This window comes from Hippocampus zosterae, chromosome 1 (genome assembly GCF_025434085.1).
Source record: "Hippocampus zosterae strain Florida chromosome 1, ASM2543408v3, whole genome shotgun sequence".
Classification (NCBI taxonomy): Eukaryota; Metazoa; Chordata; class Actinopteri; order Syngnathiformes; family Syngnathidae; genus Hippocampus; species Hippocampus zosterae.
In genome coordinates this window covers 41,721,153-41,748,686 of record NC_067451.1, presented here as the reverse complement: position 1 = coordinate 41,748,686, position 27,534 = coordinate 41,721,153, and positions in this window count along the sequence as shown.

Below are 27,534 nucleotides of genomic sequence, written 5' to 3'. Positions count from 1 at the left end.
TAATTTGACTACACAACTCATTCCTATGAAGGTACATTCAAAGTCACAAAACGTGCTCAACTAGGCCTGAAAGTGCATTTAAAGCAATAAAAACTCAAAATGAGTGTCACGCCTAAACCAAAGGACTTATGCACACATTTCAACATGTATTTAGTTCAGGTTGACCTCCTGAAGCCTAAATCACCATTAATTTGACTACACAACTTATTCCTATGAAGATACATTCAAAGTAAAAAAACGGGCTCAACTCGGACTGAAAGTGCATTTAAAGCAATAAAAACTGAAAATGAGTGTCACGCCAAAACCAAAGGACTTATGCACACATTTCAACATGTATTTAGTTCAGGTTGACCTCCTGAAGCCTAAATGAGCATTTATTTGACTACACAACTCATTCCTATGAAGGTACATTCAAAGTCACAAAACGTGCTCAACTAGGCCTGAAAGTGCATTTAAAGCAATAAAAACTCAAAATGAGTGTCACACCTAAACCAAAGGATTTATGCACACATTTCAACATGTATTTTGTTCAGGTTGACCTCCTGAAGCCTAAATGAGCATTTATTTGACTACACAACTCATTCCTATGAAGGAACATTCAAAGTAAAAAAACGGGCTCAACTCGGACTGAAAGTGCATTTAAAGCAATAAAAACTGAAAATGAGTGTCACGCCAAAACCAAAGGACTTATGCACACATTTCAACATGTATTTAGTTCAGGTTGACCTCCTGAAGCCTAAATGAGCATTTATTTGACTACACAACTCATTCCTATGAAGGTACATTCAAAGTCACAAAACGTGCTCAACTAGGCCTGAAAGTGCATTTAAAGCAATAAAAACTCAAAATGAGTGTCACGCCTAAACCAAAGGACTTATGCACACATTTCAACATGTATTTAGTTCAGGTTGACCTCCTGAAGCCTAAATCACCATTAATTTGATCACACAACTCATTCCTATGAAGACACATTCAAACTCAGAAACGTGCTCTACTCGGCCTGAAAATGCATTTAAAGCAATAAAAACTGAAAATGAGTGTCACGCCAAAACCAAAGGACTTATGCACACATTTCAACATGTATTTAGTTCAGGTTGACCTCCTGAACCCTAAATGAGCATTTATTTGACTACACAACTCATTCCTATGAAGGTACATTCAAAGTCACAAAACGTGCTCAACTCGGACTGAAAGTGCATTTAAAGCAATAAAAACTGAAAATGTGTGTCACACCTAAACCAAAGGACTTATGCACACATTTCAACATGTATTTAGTTCAGGTTGACCTCCTGAAGCCTAAATGAGCATTAATTTGACTACACAACTCATTCCTATGAAGGTACATTCAAAGTCACAAAACGTGCTCAACTAGGCCTGAAAGTGCATTTAAAGCAATAAAAACTCAAAATGAGTGTCACGCCTAAACCAAAGGACTTATGCACACATTTCAACATGTATTTAGTTCAGGTTGACCTCCTGAAGCCTAAATCACCATTAATTTGACTACACAACTTAATCCTATGAAGATACATTCAAAGTAAAAAAACGGGCTCAACTCGGACTGAAAGTGCATTTAAAGCAGTAAAAACTGAAAATGAGTGTCACGCCTAAACCAAAGGACTTATGCACACATTTCAACATGTATTTAGTTCAGGTTGACCTCCTGAAGCCTAAATCACCATTAATTTGACTACACAACTTATTCCTATGAAGATACATTCAAAGTAAAAAAACGGGCTCAACTCGGACTGAAAGTGCATTTAAAGCAATAAAAACTGAAAATGAGTGTCACGCCAAAACCAAAGGACTTATGCACACATTTCAACATGTATTTAGTTCAGGTTGACCTCCTGAAGCCTAAATGAGCATTTATTTGACTACACAACTCATTCCTATGAAGGTACATTCAAAGTCACAAAACGTGCTCAACTAGGCCTGAAAGTGCATTTAAAGCAATAAAAACTCAAAATGAGTGTCACACCTAAACCAAAGGATTTATGCACACATTTCAACATGTATTTTGTTCAGGTTGACCTCCTGAAGCCTAAATGAGCATTTATTTGACTACACAACTCATTCCTATGAAGGAACATTCAAAGTAAAAAAACGGGCTCAACTCGGACTGAAAGTGCATTTAAAGCAATAAAAACTGAAAATGAGTGTCACGCCAAAACCAAAGGACTTATGCACACATTTCAACATGTATTTAGTTCAGGTTGACCTCCTGAAGCCTAAATGAGCATTTATTTGACTACACAACTCATTCCTATGAAGGTACATTCAAAGTCACAAAACGTGCTCAACTAGGCCTGAAAGTGCATTTAAAGCAATAAAAACTCAAAATGAGTGTCACGCCTAAACCAAAGGACTTATGCACACATTTCAACATGTATTTAGTTCAGGTTGACATTCTGAAGCCTAAATGAGCATTAATTTGACTACACAACTCATTCCTATGAAGACACATTCAAACTCAGAAACGTGCTCTACTCGGCCTGAAAATGCATTTAAAGCAATAAAAACTGAAAATGAGTGTCACGCCAAAACCAAAGGACTTATGCACACATTTCAACATGTATTTAGTTCAGGTTGACCTCCTGAAGCCTAAATGAGCATTTATTTGACTACACAACTCATTCCTATGAAGGTACATTCAAAGTCACAAAACGTGCTCAACTCGGACTGAAAGTGCATTTAAAGCAATAAAAACTGAAAATGTGTGTCACACCTAAACCAAAGGACTTATGCACACATTTCAACATGTATTTAGTTCAGGTTGACCTCCTGAAGCCTAAATGAGCATTAATTTGACTACACAACTCATTCCTATGAAGGTACATTCAAAGTCACAAAACGTGCTCAACTAGGCCTGAAAGTGCATTTAAAGCAATAAAAACTCAAAATGAGTGTCACGCCTAAACCAAAGGACTTATGCACACATTTCAACATGTATTTAGTTCAGGTTGACCTCCTGAAGCCTAAATCACCATTAATTTGACTACACAACTTATTCCTATGAAGGAACATTCAAAGTAAAAAAACGGGCTCAACTCGGACTGAAAGTGCATTTAAAGCAATAAAAACTGAAAATGAGTGTCACGCCTGAACCAAAGGACTTATGCACACATTTCAACATGTATGTAGTTCAGGTTGACCTCCTGAAGCCTAAATGATCATTAATTTGACTACACAACTCATTCCTATGAAGGTACATTCAAAGTCACAAAACGTGCTCAACTAGGCCTGAAAGTGCATTTAAAGCAATAAAAACTCAAAATGAGTGTCACGCCTAAACCAAAGGACTTATGCACACATTTCAACATGTATTTAGTTCAGGTTGACCTCCTGAAGCCTAAATCACCATTAATTTGACTACACAACTTAATCCTATGAAGATACATTCAAAGTAAAAAAACGGGCTCAACTCGGACTGAAAGTGCATTTAAAGCAATAAAAACTGAAAATGAGTGTCACGCCTAAACCAAAGGACTTATGCACACATTTCAACATGTATTTAGTTCAGGTTGACCTCCTGAAGCCTAAATCACCATTAATTTGACTACACAACTTATTCCTATGAAGGTACATTCAAAGTCACAAAACGTGCTCAACTAGGCCTGAAAGTGCATTTAAAGCAATAAAAACTCAAAATGAGTGTCACGCCTAAACCAAAGGACTTATGCACACATTTCAACATGTATTTAGTTCAGGTTGACCTCCTGAAGCCTAAATCACCATTAATTTGATCACACAACTCATTCCTATGAAGACACATTCAAACTCAGAAACGTGCTCTACTCGGCCTGAAAATGCATTTAAAGCAATAAAAACTGAAAATGAGTGTCACGCCTAAACCAAAGGACTTATGCACACATTTCAACATGTATTTAGTTCAGGTTGACCTCCTGAAGCCTAAATCACCATTAATTTGACTACACAACTTATTCCTATGAAGGTACATTCAAAGTCACAAAACGTGCTCAACTAGGCCTGAAAGTGCATTTAAAGCAATAAAAACTCAAAATGAGTGTCACGCCTAAACCAAAGGACTTATGCACACATTTCAACATGTATTTAGTTCAGGTTGACCTCCTGAAGCCTAAATCACCATTAATTTGATCACACAACTCATTCCTATGAAGACACATTCAAACTCAGAAACGTGCTCTACTCGGCCTGAAAATGCATTTAAAGCAATAAAAACTGAAAATGAGTGTCACGCCAAAACCAAAGGACTTATGCACACGTTTCAACATGTATTTAGTTCAGGTTGACCTCCTGAAGCCTAAATGAGCATTTATTTGACTACACAACTCATTCCTATGAAGGTACATTCAAAGTCACAAAACGTGCTCAACTCGGACTGAAAGTGCATTTAAAGCAATAAAAACTGAAAATGTGTGTCACACCTAAACCAAAGGACTTATGCACACATTTCAACATGTATTTAGTTCAGGTTGACCTCCTGAAGCCTAAATGAGCATTAATTTGACTACACAACTCATTCCTATGAAGGTACATTCAAAGTCACAAAACGTGCTCAACTAGGCCTGAAAGTGCATTTAAAGCAATAAAAACTCAAAATGAGTGTCACGCCTAAACCAAAGGACTTATGCACACATTTCAACATGTATTTAGTTCAGGTTGACCTCCTGAAGCCTAAATCACCATTAATTTGACTACACAACTTAATCCTATGACGATACATTCAAAGTAAAAAAACGGGCTCAACTCGGACTGAAACTGCATTTAAAGCAATAAAAACTGAAAATGAGTGTCACGCCTAAACCAAAGGACTTATGCACACATTTCAACATGTATTTAGTTCAGGTTGACCTCCTGAAGCCTAAATGAGCATTAATTTGACTACACAACTCATTCCTATGAAGGAACATTCAAAGTAAAAAAACGGGCTCAACTCGGACTGAAAGTGCATTTAAAGCAATAAAAACTGAAAATGAGTGTCACGCCTAAACCAAAGGACTTATGCACACATTTCAACATGTATTTAGTTCAGGTTGACCTCCTGAAGCCTAAATGAGCATTAATTTGACTACACAACTCATTCCTATGAAGGTACATTCAAAGTCACAAAACGTGCTCAACTCGGACTGAAAGTGCATTTAAAGCAATAAAAACTGAAAATGAGTGTCACACCTAAACCAAAGGACTTATGCACACATTTCAACATGTATTTAGTTCAGGTTGACCTCCTGAAGCCTAAATGAGCATTAATTTGACTACACAACTCATTCCTATGAAGGTACATTCAAAGTCACAAAACGTGCTCAACTAGGCCTGAAAGTGCATTTAAAGCAATAAAAACTCAAAATGAGTGTCACGCCTAAACCAAAGGACTTATGCACACATTTCAACATGTATTTAGTTCAGGTTGACCTCCTGAAGCCTAAATCACCATTAATTTGACTACACAACTTAATCCTATGAAGATACATTCAAAGTAAAAAAACGGGCTCAACTCGGACTGAAAGTGCATTTAAAGCAATAAAAACTGAAAATGAGTGTCACGCCTAAACCAAAGGACTTATGCACACATTTCAACATGTATTTAGTTCAGGTTGACGTCCTGAAGCCTAAATGAGCATTAATTTGACTACACAACTTATTCCTATGAAGATACATTCAAAGTAAAAAAAACGTGCTCTACTCGGCCTGAAAATGCATTTAAAGCAATAAAAACTCAAAATGAGTGTCACGCCTAAACCAAAGGCCTTATGCACACATTTCAACATGTATTTAGTTCAGGTTGACCTTCTGAAGCCTAAATGAGCATTAATTTGACTACACAACTCATTCCTATGAAGGAACATTCAAAGTAAAAAAACGGGCTCAACTCGGACTGAAAGTGCATTTAAAGCAATAAAAACTCAAAATGAGTTTCACGCCTAAATCAAAGGACTTATGCACACATTTCAACATGTATTTAGTTTAGGTTGACCTCCTGAAGCCTAAATGAGCATTAATTTGATCACACAACTCATTCCCATGAAGATACATTCAAAGTCAGCAAGTGCCCTGCTCTGTCTGAAAATGCATTTGAATCAATAAAAACTAAAATTGAGTGTCAGGCCTAAACCAAAGGACGTCTGCACACATTTCAACGTCTAAAGTGTTGTTTCCGATGCCTGCTAGTGTATGTGTGCGTGCGTGTGTGAGAGTGTGTAAGTGTGTGCGTGTGTTTGTGTGTGTTTGTGTGGGTGCGTGCGTGTGTGTATTGTGCGCACCCCCCCCCCCAAAAAGTACTGTATTCGGATAAAAATGACGAATTACTCAGAGGTTTTAACTTTTGCTTGCACTTGATTTGTTCTGACACCGACGACGTCCACCAATGACAGCCCGAGTGGATCTAGCCCACGTGGTGTGAGAGCAGGGGGAGGTGAAAAGATGCAAAGCCTAGGTGATTGGCTGTGCATCTTTCAGTCTTCCACGTGGGTTAGTCTTTGATCTTCAATCAGTGTCCAAATGTTGTTTACATGCGTAGCGTGTGCGGATGTGTGTGCCTCTCATGAGTTTGTGTGTGTGTTTGCGCGCGCGTGATCGTGTGCCCATACATGTGTGAGTGTTTCTTTGATCTAAATCATCGTTGGTGTGTTGTTTACGATACGTGCTCGTCTGTGCGTACGTTTGTGTGAGTGTGTGTGCGTGCGTTTGTGTGTGTGCTTGCTGCGTGCTGGCGCGCTCGGAAGCGTGTGTGTCACAGAGAAAGAGAGGGAGCGGGATCGCTGGCCTGTATGTACTCTATGTGAAACACACAGGACATTTGTAATTTCGTCCCTTTCACATTTTTTGGCTTTTTTAAAAATAAAACTTATTTCATCAATGGTTCATAATGAGTGTCACGCCTAGACCAAATGACTTATGCACACAGTTCAACATTTATTTAGTTCAGGTTGACCTCCTGAAGCCTAAATGAGCATTAATTTGACAACACAACTCCTTCCTATGAAGGTACATTCAAAGTCACAAAACGTGCTCAACTAGGCCTGAAAGTGCATTTAAAGCAATAAAAACTCAAAATGAGTGTCACGCCTAAACCAAAGGACTTATGCACACATTTCAACATGTATTTAGTTCAGGTTGACCTCCTGAAGCCTAAATCACCATTAATTTGACTACACAACTTAATCCTATGACGATACATTCAAAGTAAAAAAACGGGCTCAACTCGGACTGAAACTGCATTTAAAGCAATAAAAACTGAAAATGAGTGTCACGCCTAAACCAAAGGACTTATGCACACATTTCAACATGTATTTAGTTCAGGTTGACCTCCTGAAGCCTAAATGAGCATTAATTTGACTACACAACTCATTCCTATGAAGGAACATTCAAAGTAAAAAAACGGGCTCAACTCGGACTGAAAGTGCATTTAAAGCAATAAAAACTGAAAATGAGTGTCACGCCTAAACCAAAGGACTTATGCACACATTTCAACATGTATTTAGTTCAGGTTGACCTCCTGAAGCCTAAATGAGCATTAATTTGACTACACAACTCATTCCTATGAAGGTACATTCAAAGTCACAAAACGTGCTCAACTCGGACTGAAAGTGCATTTAAAGCAATAAAAACTGAAAATGAGTGTCACACCTAAACCAAAGGACTTATGCACACATTTCAACATGTATTTAGTTCAGGTTGACCTCCTGAAGCCTAAATGAGCATTAATTTGACTACACAACTCATTCCTATGAAGGTACATTCAAAGTCACAAAACGTGCTCAACTAGGCCTGAAAGTGCATTTAAAGCAATAAAAACTCAAAATGAGTGTCACGCCTAAACCAAAGGACTTATGCACACATTTCAACATGTATTTAGTTCAGGTTGACCTCCTGAAGCCTAAATCACCATTAATTTGACTACACAACTTAATCCTATGAAGATACATTCAAAGTAAAAAAACGGGCTCAACTCGGACTGAAAGTGCATTTAAAGCAATAAAAACTGAAAATGAGTGTCACGCCTAAACCAAAGGACTTATGCACACATTTCAACATGTATTTAGTTCAGGTTGACGTCCTGAAGCCTAAATGAGCATTAATTTGACTACACAACTTATTCCTATGAAGATACATTCAAAGTAAAAAAAACGTGCTCTACTCGGCCTGAAAATGCATTTAAAGCAATAAAAACTCAAAATGAGTGTCACGCCTAAACCAAAGGCCTTATGCACACATTTCAACATGTATTTAGTTCAGGTTGACCTTCTGAAGCCTAAATGAGCATTAATTTGACTACACAACTCATTCCTATGAAGGAACATTCAAAGTAAAAAAACGGGCTCAACTCGGACTGAAAGTGCATTTAAAGCAATAAAAACTCAAAATGAGTTTCACGCCTAAATCAAAGGACTTATGCACACATTTCAACATGTATTTAGTTTAGGTTGACCTCCTGAAGCCTAAATGAGCATTAATTTGATCACACAACTCATTCCCATGAAGATACATTCAAAGTCAGCAAGTGCCCTGCTCTGTCTGAAAATGCATTTGAATCAATAAAAACTAAAATTGAGTGTCAGGCCTAAACCAAAGGACGTCTGCACACATTTCAACGTCTAAAGTGTTGTTTCCGATGCCTGCTAGTGTATGTGTGCGTGCGTGTGTGAGAGTGTGTAAGTGTGTGCGTGTGTTTGTGTGTGTTTGTGTGGGTGCGTGCGTGTGTGTATTGTGCGCACCCCCCCCCCCAAAAAGTACTGTATTCGGATAAAAATGACGAATTACTCAGAGGTTTTAACTTTTGCTTGCACTTGATTTGTTCTGACACCGACGACGTCCACCAATGACAGCCCGAGTGGATCTAGCCCACGTGGTGTGAGAGCAGGGGGAGGTGAAAAGATGCAAAGCCTAGGTGATTGGCTGTGCATCTTTCAGTCTTCCACGTGGGTTAGTCTTTGATCTTCAATCAGTGTCCAAATGTTGTTTACATGCGTAGCGTGTGCGGATGTGTGTGCCTCTCATGAGTTTGTGTGTGTGTTTGCGCGCGCGTGATCGTGTGCCCATACATGTGTGAGTGTTTCTTTGATCTAAATCATCGTTGGTGTGTTGTTTACGATACGTGCTCGTCTGTGCGTACGTTTGTGTGAGTGTGTGTGCGTGCGTTTGTGTGTGTGCTTGCTGCGTGCTGGCGCGCTCGGAAGCGTGTGTGTCACAGAGAAAGAGAGGGAGCGGGATCGCTGGCCTGTATGTACTCTATGTGAAACACACAGGACATTTGTAATTTCGTCCCTTTCACATTTTTTGGCTTTTTTAAAAATAAAACTTATTTCATCAATGGTTCATAATGAGTGTCACGCCTAGACCAAATGACTTATGCACACAGTTCAACATTTATTTAGTTCAGGTTGACCTCCTGAAGCCTAAATGAGCATTAATTTGACAACACAACTCCTTCCTATGAAGGTACATTCAAAGTCACAAAACGTGCTCAACTAGGCCTGAAAGTGCATTTAAAGCAATAAAAAAACTCAAAAATGAGTGTCACGCCTGAACCAAAGGACTTATGCACACATTTCAACATGTATGTAGTTCAGGTTGACCTCCTGAAGCCTAAATGATCATTAATTTGACTACACAACTCATTCCTATGAAGGTACATTCAAAGTCACAAAACGTGCTCAACTAGGCCTGAAAGTGCATTTAAAGCAATAAAAACTCAAAATGAGTGTCACGCCTAAACCAAAGGACTTATGCACACATTTCAACATGTATTTAGTTCAGGTTGACCTCCTGAAGCCTAAATCACCATTAATTTGACTACACAACTTAATCCTATGAAGATACATTCAAAGTAAAAAAACGGGCTCAACTCGGACTGAAAGTGCATTTAAAGCAATAAAAACTGAAAATGAGTGTCACGCCTAAACCAAAAGACTTATGCACACATTTCAACATTTATTTTGTTCAGGTTGACCTCCTGAAGCCTAAATCACCATTAATTTGACTACACAACTTATTCCTATGAAGATACATTCAAAGTAAAAAAACGGCTCAACTCGGACTGAAAGTGCATTTAAAGCAATAAAAACTGAAAATGAGTGTCACGCCTAAACCAAAGGACTTATGCACACATTTCAACATGTATTTAGTTCAGGTTGACCTCCTGAAGCCTAAATCACCATTAATTTGACTACACAACTTAATCCTATGAAGATACATTCAAAGTAAAAAAACGGGCTCAACTCGGACTGAAAGTGCATTTAAAGCAATAAAAACTGAAAATGAGTGTCACGCCTAAACCAAAGGACTTATGCACACATTTCAACATGTATTTAGTTCAGGTTGACCTCCTGAAGCCTAAATGAGCATTAATTTGACTACACAACTCATTCCTATGAAGGAACATTCAAAGTAAAAAAACGGGCTCAACTCGGACTGAAAGTGCATTTAAAGCAATAAAAACTGAAAATGAGTGTCACGCCTAAACCAAAGGACTTATGCACACATTTCAACATGTATTTAGTTCAGGTTGACCTCCTGAAGCCTAAATGTGCATTAATTTGACTACACAACTTAATCCTATGAAGATACATTCAAAGTAAAAAAACGGGCTCAACTCGGACTGAAAGTGCATTTAAAGCAATAAAAACTGAAAATGAGTGTCACGCCTGAACCAAAGGACTTATGCACACATTTCAACATGTATGTAGTTCAGGTTGACCTCCTGAAGCCTAAATGATCATTAATTTGACTACACAACTCATTCCTATGAAGGTACATTCAAAGTCACAAAACGTGCTCAACTAGGCCTGAAAGTGCATTTAAAGCAATAAAAACTCAAAATGAGTGTCACGCCTAAACCAAAGGACTTATGCACACATTTCAACATGTATTTAGTTCAGGTTGACCTCCTGAAGCCTAAATCACCATTAATTTGACTACACAACTTAATCCTATGAAGATACATTCAAAGTAAAAAAACGGGCTCAACTCGGACTGAAAGTGCATTTAAAGCAATAAAAACTGAAAATGAGTGTCACGCCTAAACCAAAGGACTTATGCACACATTTCAACATGTATTTAGTTCAGGTTGACCTCCTGAAGCCTAAATCACCATTAATTTGACTACACAACTTATTCCTATGAAGGTACATTCAAAGTCACAAAACGTGCTCAACTAGGCCTGAAAGTGCATTTAAAGCAATAAAAACTCAAAATGAGTGTCACGCCTAAACCAAAGGACTTATGCACACATTTCAACATGTATTTAGTTCAGGTTGACCTCCTGAAGCCTAAATCACCATTAATTTGATCACACAACTCATTCCTATGAAGACACATTCAAACTCAGAAACGTGCTCTACTCGGCCTGAAAATGCATTTAAAGCAATAAAAACTGAAAATGAGTGTCACGCCAAAACCAAAGGACTTATGCACACATTTCAACATGTATTTAGTTCAGGTTGACCTCCTGAAGCCTAAATGAGCATTTATTTGACTACACAACTCATACCTATGAAGGTACATTCAAAGTCACAAAACGTGCTCAACTCGGACTGAAAGTGCATTTAAAGCAATAAAAACTGAAAATGTGTGTCACACCTAAACCAAAGGACTTATGCACACATTTCAACATGTATTTAGTTCAGGTTGACCTCCTGAAGCCTAAATGAGCATTAATTTGACTACACAACTCATTCCTATGAAGGTACATTCAAAGTCACAAAACGTGCTCAACTAGGCCTGAAAGTGCATTTAAAGCAATAAAAACTCAAAATGAGTGTCACGCCTAAACCAAAGGACTTATGCACACATTTCAACATGTATTTAGTTCAGGTTGACCTCCTGAAGCCTAAATCACCATTAATTTGACTACACAACTTAATCCTATGAAGATACATTCAAAGTAAAAAAACGGGCTCAACTCGGACTGAAAGTGCATTTAAAGCAATAAAAACTCAAAATGAGTTTCACGCCTAAATCAAAGGACTTATGCACACATTTCAACATGTATTTAGTTTAGGTTGACCTCCTGAAGCCTAAATGAGCATTAATTTGATCACACAACTCATTCCCATGAAGATACATTCAAAGTCAGCAAGTGCCCTGCTCTGTCTGAAAATGCATTTGAATCAATAAAAACTAAAATTGAGTGTCATGCCTAAACCAAAGGACGTCTGCACACATTTCAACGTCTAAAGTGTTGTTTCCGATGCCTGCTAGTGTATGTGTGCGTGCGTGTGTGAGAGTGTGTAAGTGTGTGCGTGTGTTTGTGTGTGTTTGTGTGGGTGCGTGCGTGTGTGTATTGTGCGCACCCCCCCCCCCCAAAAAAGTACTGTATTCGGATAAAAATGACGAATTACTCAGAGGTTTTAACTTTTGCTTGCACTTGATTTGTTCTGACACCGACGACGTCCACCAATGACAGCCCGAGTGGATCTAGCCCACGTGGTGTGAGAGCAGGGGGAGGTGAAAAGATGCAAAGCCTAGGTGATTGGCTGTGCATCTTTCAGTCTTCCACGTGGGTTAGTCTTTGATCTTCAATCAGTGTCCAAATGTTGTTTACATGCGTAGCGTGTGCGGATGTGTGTGCCTCTCATGAGTTTGTGTGTGTGTTTGCGCGCGCGTGATCGTGTGCCCATACATGTGTGAGTGTTTCTTTGATCTAAATCATCGTTGGTGTGTTGTTTACGATACGTGCTCGTCTGTGCGTACGTTTGTGTGAGTGTGTGTGCGTGCGTTTGTGTGTGTGCTTGCTGCGTGCTGGCGCGCTCGGAAGCGTGTGTGTCACAGAGAAAGAGAGGGAGCGGGATCGCTGGCCTGTATGTACTCTATGTGAAACACACAGGACATTTGTAATTTCGTCCCTTTCACATTTTTTGGCTTTTTTAAAAATAAAACTTATTTCATCAATGGTTCATAATGAGTGTCACGCCTAGACCAAATGACTTATGCACACAGTTCAACATTTATTTAGTTCAGGTTGACCTCCTGAAGCCTAAATGAGCATTAATTTGACAACACAACTCCTTCCTATGAAGGTACATTCAAAGTAAAAAAACGTGCTCAACTAGGCCTGAAAGTGCATTTAAAGCAATAAAAAACTCAAAAATGAGTGTCACGCCTGAACCAAAGGACTTATGCACACATTTCAACATGTATGTAGTTCAGGTTGACCTCCTGAAGCCTAAATGATCATTAATTTGACTACACAACTCATTCCTATGAAGGTACATTCAAAGTCACAAAACGTGCTCAACTAGGCCTGAAAGTGCATTTAAAGCAATAAAAACTCAAAATGAGTGTCACGCCTAAACCAAAGGACTTATGCACACATTTCAACATGTATTTAGTTCAGGTTGACCTCCTGAAGCCTAAATCACCATTAATTTGACTACACAACTTAATCCTATGAAGATACATTCAAAGTAAAAAAACGGGCTCAACTCGGACTGAAAGTGCATTTAAAGCAATAAAAACTGAAAATGAGTGTCACGCCTAAACCAAAAGACTTATGCACACATTTCAACATATATTTTGTTCAGGTTGACCTCCTGAAGCCTAAATCACCATTAATTTGACTATACAACTTATTCCTATGAAGATACATTCAAAGTAAAAAAACGGCTCAACTCGGACTGAAAGTGCATTTAAAGCAATAAAAACTGAAAATGAGTGTCACGCCTAAACCAAAGGACTTATGCACACATTTCAACATGTATTTAGTTCAGGTTGACCTCCTGAAGCCTAAATCACCATTAATTTGACTACACAACTTAATCCTATGAAGATACATTCAAAGTAAAAAAACGGGCTCAACTCGGACTGAAAGTTCATTTAAAGCAATAAAAACTGAAAATGAGTGTCACGCCTAAACCAAAGGACTTATGCACACATTTCAACATGTATGTAGTTCAGGTTGACCTCCTGAAGCCTAAATGATCATTAATTTGACTACACAACTCATTCCTATGAAGGTACATTCAAAGTCACAAAACGTGCTCAACTAGGCCTGAAAGTGCATTTAAAGCAATAAAAACTCAAAATGAGTGTCACGCCTAAACCAAAGGACTTATGCACACATTTCAACATGTATTTAGTTCAGGTTGACCTCCTGAAGCCTAAATCACCATTAATTTGACTACACAACTTAATCCTATGAAGATACATTCAAAGTAAAAAAACGGGCTCAACTCGGACTGAAAGTGCATTTAAAGCAATAAAAACTGAAAATGAGTGTCACGCCTAAACCAAAGGACTTATGCACACATTTCAACATGTATTTAGTTCAGGTTGACCTCCTGAAGCCTAAATCACCATTAATTTGACTACACAACTTATTCCTATGAAGGTACATTCAAAGTCACAAAACGTGCTCAACTAGGCCTGAAAGTGCATTTAAAGCAATAAAAACTCAAAATGAGTGTCACGCCTAAACCAAAGGACTTATGCACACATTTCAACATGTATTTAGTTCAGGTTGACATTCTGAAGCCTAAATTTGACTACACAACTCATTCCTATGAAGGTACATTCAAAGTCACAAAACGTGCTCAACTAGGCCTGAAAGTGCATTTAAAGCAATAAAAACTCAAAATGAGTGTCACGCCTAAACCAAAGGACTTATGCACACATTTCAACATGTATTTAGTTCAGGTTGACCTCCTGAAGCCTAAATCACCATTAATTTGACTACACAACTTAATCCTATGAAGATACATTCAAAGTAAAAAAACGTGCTCAACTAGGCCTGAAAGTGCATTTAAAGCAATAAAAACTCAAAATGAGTGTCACGCCTAAACCAAAGGACTTATGCACACATTTCAACATGTATTTAGTTCAGGTTGACCTCCTGAAGCCTAAATCACCATTAATTTGACTACACAACTTAATCCTATGAAGATACATTCAAAGTAAAAAAACGGGCTCAACTCGGACTGAAAGTGCATTTAAAGCAGTAAAAACTGAAAATGAGTGTCACGCCTAAACCAAAGGACTTATGCACACATTTCAACATGTATTTAGTTCAGGTTGACCTCCTGAAGCCTAAATCACCATTAATTTGACTACACAACTTATTCCTATGAAGATACATTCAAAGTAAAAAAACGGGCTCAACTCGGACTGAAAGTGCATTTAAAGCAATAAAAACTGAAAATGAGTGTCACGCCAAAACCAAAGGACTTATGCACACATTTCAACATGTATTTAGTTCAGGTTGACCTCCTGAAGCCTAAATGAGCATTTATTTGACTACACAACTCATTCCTATGAAGGTACATTCAAAGTCACAAAACGTGCTCAACTAGGCCTGAAAGTGCATTTAAAGCAATAAAAACTCAAAATGAGTGTCACACCTAAACCAAAGGATTTATGCACACATTTCAACATGTATTTTGTTCAGGTTGACCTCCTGAAGCCTAAATGAGCATTTATTTGACTACACAACTCATTCCTATGAAGGAACATTCAAAGTAAAAAAACGGGCTCAACTCGGACTGAAAGTGCATTTAAAGCAATAAAAACTGAAAATGAGTGTCACGCCAAAACCAAAGGACTTATGCACACATTTCAACATGTATTCAGTTCAGGTTGACATTCTGAAGCCTAAATGAGCATTAATTTGACTACACAACTTATTCCTATGAAGATACATTCAAAGTAAAAAAACGGCTCAACTCGGACTGAAAGTGCATTTAAAGCAATAAAAACTGAAAATGAGTGTCACGCCTAAACCAAAGGACTTATGCACACATTTCAACATGTATTTAGTTCAGGTTGACCTCCTGAAGCCTAAATGAGCATTAATTTGACTACACAACTCATTCCTATGAAGGTACATTCAAAGTCACAAAACGTGCTCAACTAGGCCTGAAAGTGCATTTAAAGCAATAAAAACTCAAAATGAGTGTCACGCCTAAACCAAAGGACTTATGCACACATTTCAACATGTATTTAGTTCAGGTTGACCTCCTGAAGCCTAAATCACCATTAATTTGACTACACAACTTATTCCTATGAAGATACATTCAAAGTAAAAAAACGGGCTCAACTCGGACTGAAAGTGCATTTAAAGCAATAAAAACTGAAAATGAGTGTCACGCCAAAACCAAAGGACTTATGCACACATTTCAACATGTATTTAGTTCAGGTTGACCTCCTGAAGCCTAAATGAGCATTTATTTGACTACACAACTCATTCCTATGAAGGTACATTCAAAGTCACAAAACGTGCTCAACTAGGCCTGAAAGTGCATTTAAAGCAATAAAAACTCAAAATGAGTGTCACACCTAAACCAAAGGATTTATGCACACATTTCAACATGTATTTTGTTCAGGTTGACCTCCTGAAGCCTAAATGAGCATTTATTTGACTACACAACTCATTCCTATGAAGGAACATTCAAAGTAAAAAAACGGGCTCAACTCGGACTGAAAGTGCATTTAAAGCAATAAAAACTGAAAATGAGTGTCACGCCAAAACCAAAGGACTTATGCACACATTTCAACATGTATTTAGTTCAGGTTGACCTCCTGAAGCCTAAATGAGCATTTATTTGACTACACAACTCATTCCTATGAAGGTACATTCAAAGTCACAAAACGTGCTCAACTAGGCCTGAAAGTGCATTTAAAGCAATAAAAACTCAAAATGAGTGTCACGCCTAAACCAAAGGACTTATGCACACATTTCAACATGTATTTAGTTCAGGTTGACCTCCTGAAGCCTAAATCACCATTAATTTGATCACACAACTCATTCCTATGAAGACACATTCAAACTCAGAAACGTGCTCTACTCGGCCTGAAAATGCATTTAAAGCAATAAAAACTGAAAATGAGTGTCACGCCAAAACCAAAGGACTTATGCACACATTTCAACATGTATTTAGTTCAGGTTGACCTCCTGAACCCTAAATGAGCATTTATTTGACTACACAACTCATTCCTATGAAGGTACATTCAAAGTCACAAAACGTGCTCAACTCGGACTGAAAGTGCATTTAAAGCAATAAAAACTGAAAATGTGTGTCACACCTAAACCAAAGGACTTATGCACACATTTCAACATGTATTTAGTTCAGGTTGACCTCCTGAAGCCTAAATGAGCATTAATTTGACTACACAACTCATTCCTATGAAGGTACATTCAAAGTCACAAAACGTGCTCAACTAGGCCTGAAAGTGCATTTAAAGCAATAAAAACTCAAAATGAGTGTCACGCCTAAACCAAAGGACTTATGCACACATTTCAACATGTATTTAGTTCAGGTTGACCTCCTGAAGCCTAAATCACCATTAATTTGACTACACAACTTAATCCTATGAAGATACATTCAAAGTAAAAAAACGGGCTCAACTCGGACTGAAAGTGCATTTAAAGCAGTAAAAACTGAAAATGAGTGTCACGCCTAAACCAAAGGACTTATGCACACATTTCAACATGTATTTAGTTCAGGTTGACCTCCTGAAGCCTAAATCACCATTAATTTGACTACACAACTTATTCCTATGAAGATACATTCAAAGTAAAAAAACGGGCTCAACTCGGACTGAAAGTGCATTTAAAGCAATAAAAACTGAAAATGAGTGTCACGCCAAAACCAAAGGACTTATGCACACATTTCAACATGTATTTAGTTCAGGTTGACCTCCTGAAGCCTAAATGAGCATTTATTTGACTACACAACTCATTCCTATGAAGGTACATTCAAAGTCACAAAACGTGCTCAACTAGGCCTGAAAGTGCATTTAAAGCAATAAAAACTCAAAATGAGTGTCACACCTAAACCAAAGGATTTATGCACACATTTCAACATGTATTTTGTTCAGGTTGACCTCCTGAAGCCTAAATGAGCATTTATTTGACTACACAACTCATTCCTATGAAGGAACATTCAAAGTAAAAAAACGGGCTCAACTCGGACTGAAAGTGCATTTAAAGCAATAAAAACTGAAAATGAGTGTCACGCCAAAACCAAAGGACTTATGCACACATTTCAACATGTATTTAGTTCAGGTTGACCTCCTGAAGCCTAAATGAGCATTTATTTGACTACACAACTCATTCCTATGAAGGTACATTCAAAGTCACAAAACGTGCTCAACTAGGCCTGAAAGTGCATTTAAAGCAATAAAAACTCAAAATGAGTGTCACGCCTAAACCAAAGGACTTATGCACACATTTCAACATGTATTTAGTTCAGGTTGACATTCTGAAGCCTAAATGAGCATTAATTTGACTACACAACTCATTCCTATGAAGACACATTCAAACTCAGAAACGTGCTCTACTCGGCCTGAAAATGCATTTAAAGCAATAAAAACTGAAAATGAGTGTCACGCCAAAACCAAAGGACTTATGCACACATTTCAACATGTATTTAGTTCAGGTTGACCTCCTGAAGCCTAAATGAGCATTTATTTGACTACACAACTCATTCCTATGAAGGTACATTCAAAGTCACAAAACGTGCTCAACTCGGACTGAAAGTGCATTTAAAGCAATAAAAACTGAAAATGTGTGTCACACCTAAACCAAAGGACTTATGCACACATTTCAACATGTATTTAGTTCAGGTTGACCTCCTGAAGCCTAAATGAGCATTAATTTGACTACACAACTCATTCCTATGAAGGTACATTCAAAGTCACAAAACGTGCTCAACTAGGCCTGAAAGTGCATTTAAAGCAATAAAAACTCAAAATGAGTGTCACGCCTAAACCAAAGGACTTATGCACACATTTCAACATGTATTTAGTTCAGGTTGACCTCCTGAAGCCTAAATCACCATTAATTTGACTACACAACTTATTCCTATGAAGGAACATTCAAAGTAAAAAAACGGGCTCAACTCGGACTGAAAGTGCATTTAAAGCAATAAAAACTGAAAATGAGTGTCACGCCTGAACCAAAGGACTTATGCACACATTTCAACATGTATGTAGTTCAGGTTGACCTCCTGAAGCCTAAATGATCATTAATTTGACTACACAACTCATTCCTATGAAGGTACATTCAAAGTCACAAAACGTGCTCAACTAGGCCTGAAAGTGCATTTAAAGCAATAAAAACTCAAAATGAGTGTCACGCCTAAACCAAAGGACTTATGCACACATTTCAACATGTATTTAGTTCAGGTTGACCTCCTGAAGCCTAAATCACCATTAATTTGACTACACAACTTAATCCTATGAAGATACATTCAAAGTAAAAAAACGGGCTCAACTCGGACTGAAAGTGCATTTAAAGCAATAAAAACTGAAAATGAGTGTCACGCCTAAACCAAAGGACTTATGCACACATTTCAACATGTATTTAGTTCAGGTTGACCTCCTGAAGCCTAAATCACCATTAATTTGACTACACAACTTATTCCTATGAAGGTACATTCAAAGTCACAAAACGTGCTCAACTAGGCCTGAAAGTGCATTTAAAGCAATAAAAACTCAAAATGAGTGTCACGCCTAAACCAAAGGACTTATGCACACATTTCAACATGTATTTAGTTCAGGTTGACCTCCTGAAGCCTAAATCACCATTAATTTGATCACACAACTCATTCCTATGAAGACACATTCAAACTCAGAAACGTGCTCTACTCGGCCTGAAAATGCATTTAAAGCAATAAAAACTGAAAATGAGTGTCACGCCAAAACCAAAGGACTTATGCACACGTTTCAACATGTATTTAGTTCAGGTTGACCTCCTGAAGCCTAAATGAGCATTTATTTGACTACACAACTCATTCCTATGAAGGTACATTCAAAGTCACAAAACGTGCTCAACTCGGACTGAAAGTGCATTTAAAGCAATAAAAACTGAAAATGTGTGTCACACCTAAACCAAAGGACTTATGCACACATTTCAACATGTATTTAGTTCAGGTTGACCTCCTGAAGCCTAAATGAGCATTAATTTGACTACACAACTCATTCCTATGAAGGTACATTCAAAGTCACAAAACGTGCTCAACTAGGCCTGAAAGTGCATTTAAAGCAATAAAAACTCAAAATGAGTGTCACGCCTAAACCAAAGGACTTATGCACACATTTCAACATGTATTTAGTTCAGGTTGACCTCCTGAAGCCTAAATCACCATTAATTTGACTACACAACTTAATCCTATGACGATACATTCAAAGTAAAAAAACGGGCTCAACTCGGACTGAAACTGCATTTAAAGCAATAAAAACTGAAAATGAGTGTCACGCCTAAACCAAAGGACTTATGCACACATTTCAACATGCATTTAGTTCAGGTTGACCTCCTGAAGCCTAAATGAGCATTAATTTGACTACACAACTCATTCCTATGAAGGAACATTCAAAGTAAAAAAACGGGCTCAACTCGGACTGAAAGTGCATTTAAAGCAATAAAAACTGAAAATGAGTGTCACGCCTAAACCAAAGGACTTATGCACACATTTCAACATGTATTTAGTTCAGGTTGACCTCCTGAAGCCTAAATGAGCATTAATTTGACTACACAACTCATTCCTATGAAGGTACATTCAAAGTCACAAAACGTGCTCAACTCGGACTGAAAGTGCATTTAAAGCAATAAAAACTGAAAATGAGTGTCACACCTAAACCAAAGGACTTATGCACACATTTCAACATGTATTTAGTTCAGGTTGACCTCCTGAAGCCTAAATGAGCATTAATTTGACTACACAACTCATTCCTATGAAGGTACATTCAAAGTCACAAAACGTGCTCAACTAGGCCTGAAAGTGCATTTAAAGCAATAAAAACTCAAAATGAGTGTCACGCCTAAACCAAAGGACTTATGCACACATTTCAACATGTATTTAGTTCAGGTTGACCTCCTGAAGCCTAAATCACCATTAATTTGACTACACAACTTAATCCTATGAAGATACATTCAAAGTAAAAAAACGGGCTCAACTCGGACTGAAAGTGCATTTAAAGCAATAAAAACTGAAAATGAGTGTCACGCCTAAACCAAAGGACTTATGCACACATTTCAACATGTATTTAGTTCAGGTTGACGTCCTGAAGCCTAAATGAGCATTAATTTGACTACACAACTTATTCCTATGAAGATACATTCAAAGTAAAAAAAACGTGCTCTACTCGGCCTGAAAATGCATTTAAAGCAATAAAAACTCAAAATGAGTGTCACGCCTAAACCAAAGGCCTTATGCACACATTTCAACATGTATTTAGTTCAGGTTGACCTTCTGAAGCCTAAATGAGCATTAATTTGACTACACAACTCATTCCTATGAAGGAACATTCAAAGTAAAAAAACGGGCTCAACTCGGACTGAAAGTGCATTTAAAGCAATAAAAACTCAAAATGAGTTTCACGCCTAAATCAAAGGACTTATGCACACATTTCAACATGTATTTAGTTTAGGTTGACCTCCTGAAGCCTAAATGAGCATTAATTTGATCACACAACTCATTCCCATGAAGATACATTCAAAGTCAGCAAGTGCCCTGCTCTGTCTGAAAATGCATTTGAATCAATAAAAACTAAAATTGAGTGTCAGGCCTAAACCAAAGGACGTCTGCACACATTTCAACGTCTAAAGTGTTGTTTCCGATGCCTGCTAGTGTATGTGTGCGTGCGTGTGTGAGAGTGTGTAAGTGTGTGCGTGTGTTTGTGTGTGTTTGTGTGGGTGCGTGCGTGTGTGTATTGTGCGCACCCCCCCCCCCCAAAAAGTACTGTATTCGGATAAAAATGACGAATTACTCAGAGGTTTTAACTTTTGCTTGCACTTGATTTGTTCTGACACCGACGACGTCCACCAATGACAGCCCGAGTGGATCTAGCCCACGTGGTGTGAGAGCAGGGGGAGGTGAAAAGATGCAAAGCCTAGGTGATTGGCTGTGCATCTTTCAGTCTTCCACGTGGGTTAGTCTTTGATCTTCAATCAGTGTCCAAATGTTGTTTACATGCGTAGCGTGTGCGGATGTGTGTGCCTCTCATGAGTTTGTGTGTGTGTTTGCGCGCGCGTGATCGTGTGCCCATACATGTGTGAGTGTTTCTTTGATCTAAATCATCGTTGGTGTGTTGTTTACGATACGTGCTCGTCTGTGCGTACGTTTGTGTGAGTGTGTGTGCGTGCGTTTGTGTGTGTGCTTGCTGCGTGCTGGCGCGCTCGGAAGCGTGTGTGTCACAGAGAAAGAGAGGGAGCGGGATCGCTGGCCTGTATGTACTCTATGTGAAACACACAGGACATTTGTAATTTCGTCCCTTTCACATTTTTTGGCTTTTTTAAAAATAAAACTTATTTCATCAATGGTTCATAATGAGTGTCACGCCTAGACCAAATGACTTATGCACACAGTTCAACATTTATTTAGTTCAGGTTGACCTCCTGAAGCCTAAATGAGCATTAATTTGACAACACAACTCCTTCCTATGAAGGTACATTCAAAGTCACAAAACGTGCTCAACTAGGCCTGAAAGTGCATTTAAAGCAATAAAAAAACTCAAAAATGAGTGTCACGCCTGAACCAAAGGACTTATGCACACATTTCAACATGTATGTAGTTCAGGTTGACCTCCTGAAGCCTAAATGATCATTAATTTGACTACACAACTCATTCCTATGAAGGTACATTCAAAGTCACAAAACGTGCTCAACTAGGCCTGAAAGTGCATTTAAAGCAATAAAAACTCAAAATGAGTGTCACGCCTAAACCAAAGGACTTATGCACACATTTCAACATGTATTTAGTTCAGGTTGACCTCCTGAAGCCTAAATCACCATTAATTTGACTACACAACTTAATCCTATGAAGATACATTCAAAGTAAAAAAACGGGCTCAACTCGGACTGAAAGTGCATTTAAAGCAATAAAAACTGAAAATGAGTGTCACGCCTAAACCAAAAGACTTATGCACACATTTCAACATTTATTTTGTTCAGGTTGACCTCCTGAAGCCTAAATCACCATTAATTTGACTACACAACTTATTCCTATGAAGATACATTCAAAGTAAAAAAACGGCTCAACTCGGACTGAAAGTGCATTTAAAGCAATAAAAACTGAAAATGAGTGTCACGCCTAAACCAAAGGACTTATGCACACATTTCAACATGTATTTAGTTCAGGTTGACCTCCTGAAGCCTAAATCACCATTAATTTGACTACACAACTTAATCCTATGAAGATACATTCAAAGTAAAAAAACGGGCTCAACTCGGACTGAAAGTGCATTTAAAGCAATAAAAACTGAAAATGAGTGTCACGCCTAAACCAAAGGACTTATGCACACATTTCAACATGTATTTAGTTCAGGTTGACCTCCTGAAGCCTAAATGAGCATTAATTTGACTACACAACTCATTCCTATGAAGGAACATTCAAAGTAAAAAAACGGGCTCAACTCGGACTGAAAGTGCATTTAAAGCAATAAAAACTGAAAATGAGTGTCACGCCTAAACCAAAGGACTTATGCACACATTTCAACATGTATTTAGTTCAGGTTGACCTCCTGAAGCCTAAATGTGCATTAATTTGACTACACAACTTAATCCTATGAAGATACATTCAAAGTAAAAAAACGGGCTCAACTCGGACTGAAAGTGCATTTAAAGCAATAAAAACTGAAAATGAGTGTCACGCCTGAACCAAAGGACTTATGCACACATTTCAACATGTATGTAGTTCAGGTTGACCTCCTGAAGCCTAAATGATCATTAATTTGACTACACAACTCATTCCTATGAAGGTACATTCAAAGTCACAAAACGTGCTCAACTAGGCCTGAAAGTGCATTTAAAGCAATAAAAACTCAAAATGAGTGTCACGCCTAAACCAAAGGACTTATGCACACATTTCAACATGTATTTAGTTCAGGTTGACCTCCTGAAGCCTAAATCACCATTAATTTGACTACACAACTTAATCCTATGAAGATACATTCAAAGTAAAAAAACGGGCTCAACTCGGACTGAAAGTGCATTTAAAGCAATAAAAACTGAAAATGAGTGTCACGCCTAAACCAAAGGACTTATGCACACATTTCAACATGTATTTAGTTCAGGTTGACCTCCTGAAGCCTAAATCACCATTAATTTGACTACACAACTTATTCCTATGAAGGTACATTCAAAGTCACAAAACGTGCTCAACTAGGCCTGAAAGTGCATTTAAAGCAATAAAAACTCAAAATGAGTGTCACGCCTAAACCAAAGGACTTATGCACACATTTCAACATGTATTTAGTTCAGGTTGACCTCCTGAAGCCTAAATCACCATTAATTTGATCACACAACTCATTCCTATGAAGACACATTCAAACTCAGAAACGTGCTCTACTCGGCCTGAAAATGCATTTAAAGCAATAAAAACTGAAAATGAGTGTCACGCCAAAACCAAAGGACTTATGCACACATTTCAACATGTATTTAGTTCAGGTTGACCTCCTGAAGCCTAAATGAGCATTTATTTGACTACACAACTCATACCTATGAAGGTACATTCAAAGTCACAAAACGTGCTCAACTCGGACTGAAAGTGCATTTAAAGCAATAAAAACTGAAAATGTGTGTCACACCTAAACCAAAGGACTTATGCACACATTTCAACATGTATTTAGTTCAGGTTGACCTCCTGAAGCCTAAATGAGCATTAATTTGACTACACAACTCATTCCTATGAAGGTACATTCAAAGTCACAAAACGTGCTCAACTAGGCCTGAAAGTGCATTTAAAGCAATAAAAACTCAAAATGAGTGTCACGCCTAAACCAAAGGACTTATGCACACATTTCAACATGTATTTAGTTCAGGTTGACCTCCTGAAGCCTAAATCACCATTAATTTGACTACACAACTTAATCCTATGAAGATACATTCAAAGTAAAAAAACGGGCTCAACTCGGACTGAAAGTGCATTTAAAGCAATAAAAACTCAAAATGAGTTTCACGCCTAAATCAAAGGACTTATGCACACATTTCAACATGTATTTAGTTTAGGTTGACCTCCTGAAGCCTAAATGAGCATTAATTTGATCACACAACTCATTCCCATGAAGATACATTCAAAGTCAGCAAGTGCCCTGCTCTGTCTGAAAATGCATTTGAATCAATAAAAACTAAAATTGAGTGTCATGCCTAAACCAAAGGACGTCTGCACACATTTCAACGTCTAAAGTGTTGTTTCCGATGCCTGCTAGTGTATGTGTGCGTGCGTGTGTGAGAGTGTGTAAGTGTGTGCGTGTGTTTGTGTGTGTTTGTGTGGGTGCGTGCGTGTGTGTATTGTGCGCACCCCCCCCCCCCCCAAAAAAGTACTGTATTCGGATAAAAATGACGAATTACTCAGAGGTTTTAACTTTTGCTTGCACTTGATTTGTTCTGACACCGACGACGTCCACCAATGACAGCCCGAGTGGATCTAGCCCACGTGGTGTGAGAGCAGGGGGAGGTGAAAAGATGCAAAGCCTAGGTGATTGGCTGTGCATCTTTCAGTCTTCCACGTGGGTTAGTCTTTGATCTTCAATCAGTGTCCAAATGTTGTTTACATGCGTAGCGTGTGCGGATGTGTGTGCCTCTCATGAGTTTGTGTGTGTGTTTGCGCGCGCGTGATCGTGTGCCCATACATGTGTGAGTGTTTCTTTGATCTAAATCATCGTTGGTGTGTTGTTTACGATACGTGCTCGTCTGTGCGTACGTTTGTGTGAGTGTGTGTGCGTGCGTTTGTGTGTGTGCTTGCTGCGTGCTGGCGCGCTCGGAAGCGTGTGTGTCACAGAGAAAGAGAGGGAGCGGGATCGCTGGCCTGTATGTACTCTATGTGAAACACACAGGACATTTGTAATTTCGTCCCTTTCACATTTTTTGGCTTTTTTAAAAATAAAACTTATTTCATCAATGGTTCATAATGAGTGTCACGCCTAGACCAAATGACTTATGCACACAGTTCAACATTTATTTAGTTCAGGTTGACCTCCTGAAGCCTAAATGAGCATTAATTTGACAACACAACTCCTTCCTATGAAGGTACATTCAAAGTAAAAAAACGTGCTCAACTAGGCCTGAAAGTGCATTTAAAGCAATAAAAAACTCAAAAATGAGTGTCACGCCTGAACCAAAGGACTTATGCACACATTTCAACATGTATGTAGTTCAGGTTGACCTCCTGAAGCCTAAATGATCATTAATTTGACTACACAACTCATTCCTATGAAGGTACATTCAAAGTCACAAAACGTGCTCAACTAGGCCTGAAAGTGCATTTAAAGCAATAAAAACTCAAAATGAGTGTCACGCCTAAACCAAAGGACTTATGCACACATTTCAACATGTATTTAGTTCAGGTTGACCTCCTGAAGCCTAAATCACCATTAATTTGACTACACAACTTAATCCTATGAAGATACATTCAAAGTAAAAAAACGGGCTCAACTCGGACTGAAAGTGCATTTAAAGCAATAAAAACTGAAAATGAGTGTCACGCCTAAACCAAAAGACTTATGCACACATTTCAACATATATTTTGTTCAGGTTGACCTCCTGAAGCCTAAATCACCATTAATTTGACTACACAACTTATTCCTATGAAGATACATTCAAAGTAAAAAAACGGCTCAACTCGGACTGAAAGTGCATTTAAAGCAATAAAAACTGAAAATGAGTGTCACGCCTAAACCAAAGGACTTATGCACACATTTCAACATGTATTTAGTTCAGGTTGACCTCCTGAAGCCTAAATCACCATTAATTTGACTACACAACTTAATCCTATGAAGATACATTCAAAGTAAAAAAACGGGCTCAACTCGGACTGAAAGTTCATTTAAAGCAATAAAAACTGAAAATGAGTGTCACGCCTAAACCAAAGGACTTATGCACACATTTCAACATGTATGTAGTTCAGGTTGACCTCCTGAAGCCTAAATGATCATTAATTTGACTACACAACTCATTCCTATGAAGGTACATTCAAAGTCACAAAACGTGCTCAACTAGGCCTGAAAGTGCATTTAAAGCAATAAAAACTCAAAATGAGTGTCACGCCTAAACCAAAGGACTTATGCACACATTTCAACATGTATTTAGTTCAGGTTGACCTCCTGAAGCCTAAATCACCATTAATTTGACTACACAACTTAATCCTATGAAGATACATTCAAAGTAAAAAAACGGGCTCAACTCGGACTGAAAGTGCATTTAAAGCAATAAAAACTGAAAATGAGTGTCACGCCTAAACCAAAGGACTTATGCACACATTTCAACATGTATTTAGTTCAGGTTGACCTCCTGAAGCCTAAATCACCATTAATTTGACTACACAACTTATTCCTATGAAGGTACATTCAAAGTCACAAAACGTGCTCAACTAGGCCTGAAAGTGCATTTAAAGCAATAAAAACTCAAAATGAGTGTCACGCCTAAACCAAAGGACTTATGCACACATTTCAACATGTATTTAGTTCAGGTTGACATTCTGAAGCCTAAATTTGACTACACAACTCATTCCTATGAAGGTACATTCAAAGTCACAAAACGTGCTCAACTAGGCCTGAAAGTGCATTTAAAGCAATAAAAACTCAAAATGAGTGTCACGCCTAAACCAAAGGACTTATGCACAC